At 35.1% G+C, this 12107-nt stretch overlaps 1 protein-coding gene across 2 annotated transcripts in view; it reads left to right on the top strand.

Annotated features, from left to right (window-relative positions):
• The window catches only part of BABAM2 (BRISC and BRCA1 A complex member 2), a 420511-nt gene that overhangs the window by 29242 nt on the left and 379162 nt on the right, over positions 1-12107 (top strand). The window lies entirely within an intron of this gene.

Below are 12107 nucleotides of genomic sequence, written 5' to 3'. Positions count from 1 at the left end.
TGCATCATTTATTTGACATGCAATGTTTTTAAAATTTCATTTAGGGCCAGTCCAGTGGCGCAGCGGTTAAGTGCGCACCTTCCACTTCTCGGCGGCCCAGGGTTCGCCGGTTTGGATCCATGGCACTGCTTGGCAAGCTATGCTGTGGTAGGCGTCCCATGTATAAAGTAGAGGAAGATGGGCATGGATGTTAGCTCAGGGCCAGTCTTCTTCAACAAAAAGAGGAGGATTGACAGTGGTTAGCTCAGGGCTAATCTTCCTCAAAATAAATAAATAAATAAAATAAAATTTCATTTAGTTGTAAGAAGAAAATATGGTAGTTTTTAAAATATTAGAATCAGGAAGATCATTCTAAGTATATCACATACCTAAAAGCCATAAAACAAAAAGTAATAAATTAAAATACGTTTAAAAAAATCCTGACCAGTGAAAAAAAGGCATAAAAAAAGAAAAGCTATTTCCTACTTGTATACAGTGTATATATACACACATACATATATACATAGTTATTTTCCCTTTATGGGTCAATAGCTCAACCCTGGATTTAAAAAAATTTTCTTTACATATCACCTCTAGGCGGGAAATACATGAATCTTAAATCTAACAAAATGTGTACAACAGTTACCTTCTCTTTTAAAAAAAAAAATGTATAACACCTGGAACTGAATAAAGTGTTCAGAGAATGGTTTTGACCAGTGTGGGGTAGAGTACTGTTATCTTCATTTTTCTGGAAGCCACGTTCCCTGGGGTTGTATCGGGTGGAGCTGTGTGTTGCAAACCGTTGGTAGGTTGTAACACTTTGGTGTGTTATGAAATCGTTTTAGTGGGTCTTGATTCGCATTTAAAAAAATATGAAATAGAATAGAATTGAATAAGAAATATCAGTGCATTTCATCTAATAAAGTTTAGTATCGTGTAAAATTTTTGTTTCAATTTATATGTATACACGTATGTATATGTACATACATACGCAATACATATATGTATATCAAGTGGTGATATAAAATGGTGATTTGAATGTTTCTTACAGAGTGTCAAAAAAGTTTGAAATCTTCTGGTCTAGACTAGAGGTTTCCCCTCATTTTTCTCTGGCAACTCCTAGTCTCTTCTTGCTCTGCCTACCATTTAGAAGCCCCGTATTGATATGCTTCTCTTTGTTCCCTTGGGGATTTCCTGTTGTGCAATATGAGAGGCCATATGGGCTCCATTAGGTTTGCTATAGGACCTAGGAAAATTATTTTACTGCTCTGATTTAATCTCATCATGGTTGGGCCCTCTCTGAGAATTTTTGTCCGTGGAATGAAGAAGGCATAGTAATGAGGGGAGGGGGTCAATTGAAGTCTTTATTTTTTTTGTAATTCTGAAAATTATTGCCAAGTGAAATTAAGGGTTTAATGAAAGTAGCGTTTGGGATAGACTCTCCTGCTCCATATTTTTGACTTTTCATTTTGGGCTTTTGAATACTCACAGTAGTTGTTATGTGCCAGGCACTGTTCTGAATACTTTATATGTACCAACTCACTGGATCCCCATAACAACTCCATGGAGTGTGACTGTTACCCCCATTTTGCAGATGAGGAAACAAAGAAGGAGACAGATTATTTAACTTTCACAAGGCGTTAAAATTCATAGTGTATAGTAACAGAGTCTCAAGGAGCAATCTAAGAAAAAAATCCTCCCAAACCACCTAACAGCGAAAAAATATGTGGATGGCACATTTGTCCTCTTACCCTTAATTCCAGACAGGCTTGTAAAGCACGTGCTAAGACTTTTCATAATCACTTAAGTAGAAGAATTTGAAGATTTAAGAAATGTTTCTTCCCTCTTTAGAAAGTACCTTTCACAAACAGGAAAGGGAATCCTTTAATGACACTTCAGAATCCTAATTCTCCCTCTTGCCTTCTTCTCCACTCTTCCATTCTCCCTCTCATTCTCTATTTTTACCTCCACCTTCTCATCTGTTTCCACTACAGTTCACTCTTTACTTTTTCTTTCTTTTTTTTTTTTTTTCCTTCCCCTGCACCCCACCAGGTTTCTGTCTGTTCTTTTCTGTACCCTGCCTTGGTACTGTTCATATTCACTCAAATTTATATTTTATGAGAAAAGCATACTTGGAGCACCTAGTAAGTGTGAGAGACTGTGGAGATAGAAACCTTAATCAAACAAATATCATGAAAGCCAAGAAAGGAAGGAGATCAAAGCTCTGCTCGTTCATTCCCTTGAGAACCTGAGCTCTGCGTCAAGGTCAGTACTCTCCAGTCCTTCCCTGAAGGAGCAGGAGTTGAGATTGGGATTGAGATACATAGATACAAATGATATAAAATGCAGAGCCCCCAGAATTCAGAGAATAGGAGATACAGCCATTTAGAACATGTTTTGGGTCAGGGAATGAAAATGGTGGCCTAAAAAGGTTACAGAAATATTTTTACTGAACAAATTAAAAATGTTCAGTATAAAAATTATTTTTTATAGAATTATATTGTACCTTAAATATATAGTAATAGTGTGTAAGCTGGCCTTGTCCCTGGGGATCTTAGAATATTTATTAATGTAAGAATTACCAGCATTCCCACGGTTGGAATAGGAATCAGTCCAGGACGTTTATGTGACTTGTTTTGACTTTGACATGACCTTGGAGTGTGCTTATCCTCTCCTCCTCCATTTGTTCACCTGCACTATTTATTCAGTAGTTATCAGGTGCCTCCTGTGCCAGCAGGTATGCTGCTGGGCACTAGGGATCCAAGATTTAATGCACTCTGTTTCTTTTGGAACTTTCAATATAGCAGAGTATCTGTCTCCTTGGTTTTGCCTCTATTTAAGGACAATTTCAGGTAAATATTTTTCCTTCCCTTAGCTTGACCAGATCCAACTCATTCTTAGAGGCCAGTCATATTCCAGTGAACCTTCCTTGATTACCCCAGCTAAAGTGGTTTCTCCCCTCTCTCAACTTCTTTTGTGCTTATTTTCTTTAACCACTAATTTGGCAATTAATCATGGTAATTGCTTTGTGACTTGTATCTATTGTTGTCTTGAATTGTTATTTAAATTATGCCTTGTTTGACTTTCATAGGTTTGATTTTTGTCTTCTGAACCAGTTCAAGGTTCTTGAGAATAGACACTCCTTTCTGTAACTCTTATGGTAGTGATCTCTAAACTTTTTTGATTATGCACCTCAAATAATTCAGTTATGAACCACCAATAAATTATATTTATTTAATTATAAAAATATATTTATACACTGTAAAACATATGTTGAATATGAATTAAAAAGAATGATATGAGATGAAATAAGCAACACTGTAAAAATAATTTATATTATTTATAATATGGTATTTTCATCTATCATACCTGAAAAAGAAATCTGAAAAAAATGTATAGATACTAGTGGAAGAAATGCAATGTTGGCTGCATACACTATGCCATAAGACTAATTTTCAATCCCATCCACCAGTTATGTGAAAAATTTTGTTGAACATTTGCCTGTGTTTGCATTACTGGTATTATTTTCTAGCCAGATTCTTTACAAGAATTGGTTTAAGCCACTTGTCTATTTTTTAAGGGTTTTAGTATAGTTAAAACTGGACAGTGGATTCCTTTTATCCATGAAGCACATCAGAGTATGCTGAAGGCAACTGAATAATTGAAAGTAGTACCATTAACCCCTCTGGATTGTGGAACTCCCACTCTTCTCTCAGGATACTTGAACAACTGTGTGAGAACCAAAAGAGGTGTTAGAGTCAATCTGTATATTATATATTGAAAGGATTAATTTCTCTCTCTATGTATATATACATACATACACACACACACACATGCACACACACATATATGTACTTTTTTCCCCTAAAATTTTCCTCCTGATCCCCGGTGGATTGTCTTACATACTCTCTTGAATACAGACCATTGAACTATTATGTATAGCACTTAATGTACCCATCACAGTAGTGTTCAGCAAATACTTATAATTTTCATTTTGAGAAAATAAATATGTATCCCCAATCAGAAATTTCTGGAAAACTTTCTAGCTCCATAAGAGTTAAAAAGAATTCTATTAAAGAAGAAATAAAAATCATGAAAACAGGCTGTTTCAAAATGATTTACTATCATGGGAAAGGAAAATGTGAATTTGAATATGCAGGTGGCTGTGTTGATCCACTGGCGATAGAAAAGCCTACTCAAATTACTGTGATTATTACTAAGCCCAGACATAGTACACATTTAAAGCAGAGGTTCTCAAACTTGAGTGTGTGTCAGAGTCACCTGGATGGCTTGTTAAAACACAGATGGCATAGAACATATTCTTACATCTTAATAAATATAAGAACATCTGTGTTACCACTGCCCAGGTCAAGAAATAAAATGTTGGCATTGCCCCAGGAGCTGCCTGTGTGCCTTTTCTCAGTCACCACTGCCTTCTTCCCCTGTAGATAAACCACTATTCTGACTTTTCTAGTCATCACTTTACTTTTTAATACTTTTATTAGTACACAAACACTGTAGTTTTTATTGGTTTTGAACTTCAAATAAATGGAATCATATAGTATGTATTCTTTCGTTCATCGATATGTTTGTGAGATTCATCTATGTTGTTGCATGTAGGTGTAGTTTATTTACTTTGTTGCTATATATTATTTTATGATTATATCCCAATTTATTTCCTTGTCCTATGGCTAATGGACATTTGGATGTTCCACTTGAAATTACATTTTAATTGTTCAGTTTGGGGCTATTTCAAAGAATGCTGCTCTTATTAACATTTTTGTGTGTATCTTTGGTGAGCATATGTGCACATGCTACGTTTGGGGTTATTTTAGGAGTAAGATTGCTAGATCATAGGGTCTGCATATATTTAGCTTTAATAAATACTATCCAGTGATTCTCCAAATGCTTATACCAATTTATACTTCTACCAACAGTTTATGAGTTCCCTTTCTTCTGCATCCTTGTCCACACTTGGTATTGTCAGTTTAATTTTAACTACCCTGATGGATATGTTGCGGGACCTCATTGTAGATTTAAATTGCATTTCTCTAATGACTGATTAGGTTAAGCACTTTTTCATATGTTTATGGGCCTGTTACTAAGTGCTCTTTCAGGTCTACTGTGTTGTCTTTTTCTTATCAATTTATAGGCATTCTTTACATATTCTAGATACAAACCCTTTATCAATTTCGTATGTTGCAAATATCTTCTTCTTTCTTAAAAGTGGCTTGTCTTTTCACTCTCTAATGGTGTTTTTTGATGAACAGAAGATCTAATACTAATGTAATCCAGTTTACTCATCTTTTCCTTTATAGTTAATGCTTTATGCGAATTTTTGTTCATCCCAAGTTCTTGAAGATATTCTTCTAACTCCCCTCCCCAAGTTATCTTCTGAAAATATTTTTCTTTTGCTTTTCAACTTCAGACCTTCAATCCACTTGGACTTGTTTTTTGTGAATGGTATCAGGTGGGGATCAAGTTTCATATTTTTCCCTAGAAGTATGTCTGGTTGACTCAGCACTGCTTATTGAAAACAATTTCCTTTCCCTATGGCTGTGCAGGGACACCTTTGTCATAAATTAAGTGTCCAGATATATGTGGATCTTGCTAGGACCTCTAGTACAATGTTGAATAAAAGTGATAAGAGTGGCTATCCTTATCTCATTCTCTATCTCAAGGGGAAAAATTAGCATTTTGTTATTAAATATGATGTTGCTGTAGGTTTTTTTTTATAGATCGCCTTTATCATATTAAGGAGGTTCCTTTTTTTATCCTCGTTTGCAAAGAGATTTTAAAGTCATGAATGGATGTTTAATTTTATCAAACACCCTATTCTGGACTTATTGAGATAAGCCTATTAATTTTCTCTTTTATTCTGTTAACAGAGTGAATTAAATGCATATATTAGAAAAGATGAAAGGTGGAACATTAATGAACTAAAGAGCTATCTCAAAAAGTTAAAGTATTTTTTTCCTCCTAGTTAACTTAAAAATAGTATTTGAGCCCATCATCTACTGAAACCATATTGTAATTTAAACCCTGTTTTTGTTATAGGAACACCTACTAACATTTAAAAATACTCCCTAAAGTAGAGTTGAAATCTGTCATTTATAAGTGGAGATATAGCATAGAAACTGGGAATAACAGTTGATGTCACATGAACTAGCAAACACATTTTTTTGGAATATTTTAATTTTATAATTTTTAAAGCATTCTGAGCTGAGTCACTTATTTTGGTAATGGCATTTTGGAATCCTATGCTAAGAATTGAATCCATCACTTTCTAGTAGGGCCTAGAAATAGATTTCAGATTTTAGAGATGTAGAGGATATATTTGGTGTATCAGGAACATCATATGTCATCAAGTAGAAAGTTGCTTTCTCCTGGAAAATGATGTAAAAAATCTACCTCAGTGCAATTTTGCTGCCGCCTTTTACCAATTTTAATTCTTGGATATCTTTGTAGAAAGTCCTAAAGTTGACCTAGTGAGTTTTGATATAGTCAACCAGATGGGCCATAATTTTTTTCTAAGGCTGAGAGTATAAGATTCTGTGAATCAGAAGTTCAAATGTCTTTGCAGATAAAATGCCCATTTTATAGGTTATTTAGATAGCTGTTAAGATAGCTTATTTTAGATAGACTAAGAAGATAGCCTTCTTGCTTCTTTACTGCTGCAGTTCAGTCTAGAAAACTATGATAATTTTCAAACTGATTTAGTCTGAGTGAAGATAGAGTTAATTCAGAGAAAATAAATTAATTCTGTAAAATGAAAAAGTGGTGAATATTAGCTAACAATAATTCACTCTAATTTGTGGCTTAATAGTTATTTAACAGGCATTTATTGGTCTTTGAGCCTATTTTATTACATAGTCACCTGTTATTTTAGGTTGCCAAAGCTGAAGACTTCCTTCTCAGCTAATGTTGAATATTGTTAGTTAAGCACAAACGTCATTATCAAGAAAACAGGAAGCTATGTAGGAGAACATGCCAAATGGTAAATTAACAGTCAGGTTAAAGGAAGCTGACGTAGACTTGGGGAAGGAACCCTGGACTCATCTACTTTGTTCTTTTTAGGTGGCATGAAGAGTAGAAATGGTTTAAATCATTATTTTTTCCAGAAAGTATATGAAATAATAGGTTTAACATTAAGTTAGAAAGCATGTATTTTGCATTGTTTAAGAGATGCTAATGTCTTAAAGATTGTAGCATATCTTTGTATAACTTTGTTAATTCAGATTCTTAGCTGTCACTAAAATCATATAAAGTGTAGTGAAATTGCCAACTTTTCCTCTTTATAGTGATACTTTAATAATTTAATTCAGATCTCAATAACTAGGCACAAGTACTAATTTAAAGAGGATTCACATCCAATTTACCTTTCGCTATTTATTTAAAGAGTTTGCTAAATAAATTAAAAGTGTCAACATTGTAGAGCCTGTTTAAGCAAGTTATGAGGTCCTGTTCCCTCATTTGCATCATTGACTTACATGTAAACAGTTCTTTTGTTATTACTGATAAATCGTTTTCTTTTCACTAAAGCACATGTGGTAGAACACTCTTTTTGGCAGTGTTTTGTCAGCTTTTACTTTTTGTTATTATAGGTACTTAATAAAATAGCATTTGTTGAAAAAGTTTATAATTCACATTTTTCACTGATTCTGATGGTTTCCTCTTTAATTATTGAGAGATGATTTAGTGTGGTAGTTAAGCAAATGGGCCATGGAGCCAGACATCCTGGGTTTGAATCCCAGCTCTGTCACCAACTAGCAGGATACATTGCTTCTCTGTGCCTCTGTTTCCTCATCTATAAAATGGAGGTAATAATAGCATGCATCTCTGAAGGTTGCTGTGGGTTTAAATAGTTTAATTAAAGAATTTAGAATCTGCCACGTAGTAAATGCTCAACAAATGTTAGCTCTTGCTGTTATTATTTATTGTGAAAATAGAGTAATTTTAGGTGATGTCTTTAAATGTAAATTCTGGGTCACATGTACAGTTCTTCAAAGGGAGGACCTTCCACAAATAATCACATTTTTGTCTTTCTCAGAGGTAAGGAGGAGAGCGTCTTCCCAATTCCAGCTAAATCATCAGTTTTTGTCACAAAAAGTGCACAGGCCTGGGAGTCAAGGTTTATTTGCTCGTTCAGCAAAACTTTATCTCTATACATAGTTGTTGAAGTATCCTCACCCTGGACACCAATGCTAGATGCTGGAGTTTTGAAGATGATTGAAAGGTGCCTACATCAGGGAGACTGAGATGTGGCCAGAGTGCCTTGAAAGTGGGTTCTGATGCCAGTGCTCCCACTGAGTGCCTGTGAGACCCTCTGGCCTTCACCATCATCATCTGTCAAATGACAATTTTTTAGTTTAGTTTATGGTTATAAGTATATGCTAAAATTTTATCAGTGCTGGATGCTTAGCACTGCGGTAGATGCTGAACTGGGACGTTTAAAAAACTATAAAACAGTCTTGGCATGGAGAATCTTAGGATCTGGTTGGGAAAACAAACCACAATTAGAAAACAGGTAAATAATAATATTGGGAACCATGTGATTAGATGTAAAATAGGAGATTGTAGGGATGAGAGTATATGAAGGTCATTGTGCTTAGCATTTTACTGTAGTAATGGTTAGCTGCAATTTCGGTGATAAAGTACTAGAGTAAACTACCTGATTGATGCCATCAAGAATTCCCACTTGCATAATTTGCAGATGTGATAGTTTATCTTCCTTTGTTCTCCCAAGTGTTAAGTTTTAAAATAGTGCATTCCTAGTATATTGAGATAATCAGAATTTAGTAAAAGATATATTTTAGAGCATAGTTCTTCATCCCCAAACTCTTTTTATGTTATGATGCTGGGATATGTCTTTTGGTCTTGTTGCTGCTGTGTTCCCGTTACCTAGCACAGTGCCTGAAATATAGCAAGCATTCAGGAAGTACAGTTGAGGGACAGATTTGAAATTACATTTGAATTGTCAGCAATTTTCAAGTCATTTAAAATTAGTTTATTATTAAAAGATATTCAGTTTGGAATGTGGGTTTTTTAAACCTTAGATCTAAGTATGTGTTAGGACAAATTACTGTTAAATATAATTTTAATCAAGACTGTAGCTTTTTATTTAGTAGGTTTTTCATTTTTGGTTAAGGAAATGTCTTTCTAGATGAGCGAACTTTCCTACTACATTAGTTATCTGTTGCTGACTTGTGATTTCAACTTGGTGGGAGCCCTCACCCAAGAAGCGCCCAGCTGAGCCACTCCCAAATTCTGACACAAAGAAACTTTGAGAGATAGTAAATGTTAGAAATGTGAAGTTTTGTGATACCACAATATAAAGAGTTTTATATGCTTTGCTTGAAGACTGTTCCTCAGTAAATCACTCTGCATTCTTTCCTTCTGAAAAGGAGTAAAGCACTTTAGAAGAAAAAGATAAATCAAGCCATCATAGCCAAGTTTCTTTAGTCAGATATAAAAAGGATGTATTTAGCCTTAAAATATTTATGTAATTGTAAAATACTTCATGTTTATTATAAAAATCAAAACAATGCTGAGAGGTAATTGAAGAAAGGTAAAAATCACTCAAAATCTTGCTGCATTTTGGTGACTCTCCTTTTTGAAATCTATTTATGTACATAGACACACACACACACACACACAGATGTTTTCCTTAAGTGGAATCATACTATTCGTATGTATTTTTCATTCTTTTTAACCCATGCCCTTTTTGGATTAACAGAAAAACTAATATTCTCCTTTACAGATGTGACTTGAAATTTCACTGTAAATTAAATAATGTGACCAAAACCAATTTTAGACGGAGGAAATTTAAGAAGGGGGCACATTTTAGTTTAATCTTAAAAGAACCTTTAGGTAACACGACATTGGCTTGTTTCCCATAAATCTGTTTATCCTAGGTAATACAGAAGATAGAACATGACAGATGTTTTAAATAATTTGCTCAGCATTTCACTGAAGGAGAAGCAGTGCTGTATAGGAGAGAGACTTGCTGATGGCTGCTTAGCCTTTCCTCTGTTGCCTTGAACAGTCCAGCTCCTGGCCCCGAGTTTGTATATTGCAAAACAGAAGCCCTGCGGTTAATTGGAGAGTAGCCATTTTAATGTGGGCATGCTCTTTGGGGAGTGTTACCTCCCCCCACTTCCCCACTCCATGTAAGTGATCTTTCCAACAACATACTTTCTCTAAGGTAAATTTTGGTAAACTTTTCCTCTATCTTTTCTGTGATGTTTTAGTGGCCCTTATAGATTGGCAAGCCCACCCATTAATCTGGCTGTGTTTCCGTATAAGATTTGGGTGCCTCTCACACTTTACACTCTTGATTTCCCTTCTCCCTAGTCTTGCTCTTCTGCGAGTCATCCCTATCCAGTAAATGCATTTGTCACCATCGCCACTGCTGCTCCCCCAGTCCAAGTATCCATCATCTTTCTTGCCTGAAATGGATTCCTATCTGGGCTCCCTGTTTCCGTTTTACCACTTTGCAGTCTCTCTTTCCATAGAGTAGACAGGGTGATCTTTTAAAAGCATAGAACCAGATAATATTACTCTTCTTAAATCCTTCCTTTGTGCTTGGAATAAAACCTGAATTAATTGCCACCACCTACAGGCTCCACGTGATCTGTCCCTTGCTTCCCCCTTGTCCTAATCTTTTGCTGTTCTCTTCCTCATTCACTCTGCTGTAGCTGTTTTGCCCAGATATATCAGACTTGTTCCTGCCTTCACGCCTTTGCACCAGCTGTTTCCTCTGCCTGGAATGCTCTTCCCCAGAACTGTGCCTGGTTGGCCCCATCGTGTTATTCAGGCTTCGGGTTTCACCTCCTCCAGAGGTCTTCCCCAGTCTTCCGGTGTAATGTAGCTCCTGTTTTAGTGCAGCACGCCATTTAATTTTCTTTATAACTTTTAGCGATCTTAAACCATCTTTATATATTTGTCTCTTGTTTATCATTTCTTCTTCCTTGCCAGAATTGAAGCTCCATGAGACTGTAGGTCTTGTCTTTCTTGTCCACCCTGTATTCCTAATGCTAGAACAATGCTCAATAAATCTTATCTAAGTGAAAAAAATCAGTGAATGAATCACTCAGATGGAGAAATGTACTTTTTAACATCCTAAGGTGGCTGGAACCAGCTGTACTTGTAAGGGAGGAACGTGAAGGGGCAGAGCGCAAAAAGTCTTTTCGAGTTCTGGTTAAAGCATAAAGTAGATAATGCAAAATATGGCTCAACAGTGAATGTAACAATTCAGAACTAATTTCACATTGAAGAAGGCCGAGTTACTTATTCACACAAACTAGAATCTGATTAATCTTGAGGATTTCCTGTACAATTGATAACTTCAGTCATTAAGCTATATGCATAGATTATTTGATCTTTAAGCCCCAAAAGACACAATCAAGTGAATAGTTTTTAAAAAAAATCATTTTAAAGCATTATTGGTTAAATATAACGTAAGAGAAAAAATTCTTAGTGTTCTTTGTAGGGTCATTACTGTCATTAGATTATGCTTTATGTTTTGTAATGCCGTAATTTGTGTGTTTCCATAAGTGTTTTCACTGTGCTGTGGGCTAGAAAAGATTATACTATAAGGGAAATATTTTAGTACCTTTAATAAAATGTGTCTTGAAGAATTTTTTGTTTTGAAAGGTAAAGGAGAATGTTTTCTTAAAACCTGTGAAAAATTAAAATAGGTTACGATGCAGTTACTGCCAGGACTTTGTTTTTTAGTTTATCAACTGATGTTTTTGTTGGCCCCTAAAGAAAAAGAAGAATCATCAACCTAGTGATTTATGTTAAATACGTCTGAGTTAAAGTTTCTTTCTGGTTCTTTTCTCTTTACATTCAAATAGTTTTGGGAAAAAGCAATAGTAAATCTAATATGAAGTCTGAGTTTGTTTTTTGGAGCCCACAGTTCTCAGATTTATTTTCGAATGGCTATTGACCTTCAGAGGTCACCCAGGGAAGCTGTATGTTTATTCCAGCAGTGCTTCCATCCATTAAACTACTTTCGTAGGTTCTTTTTCAGAAATGCTTCAGAGCCGCTTTTGGAATTATGAAAGAAAATTAGCCTCCTTGTTTACTTTATGAATTAAAAACCTCATTTTTTAAAACTAAATTAA

The sequence above is a fragment of the Equus przewalskii genome, chromosome 14 (assembly GCF_037783145.1).
Source record: "Equus przewalskii isolate Varuska chromosome 14, EquPr2, whole genome shotgun sequence".
NCBI lineage: Eukaryota > Metazoa > Chordata > Mammalia > Perissodactyla > Equidae > Equus > Equus przewalskii.
This window is presented reverse-complemented; position numbering and strand designations above follow the sequence as displayed.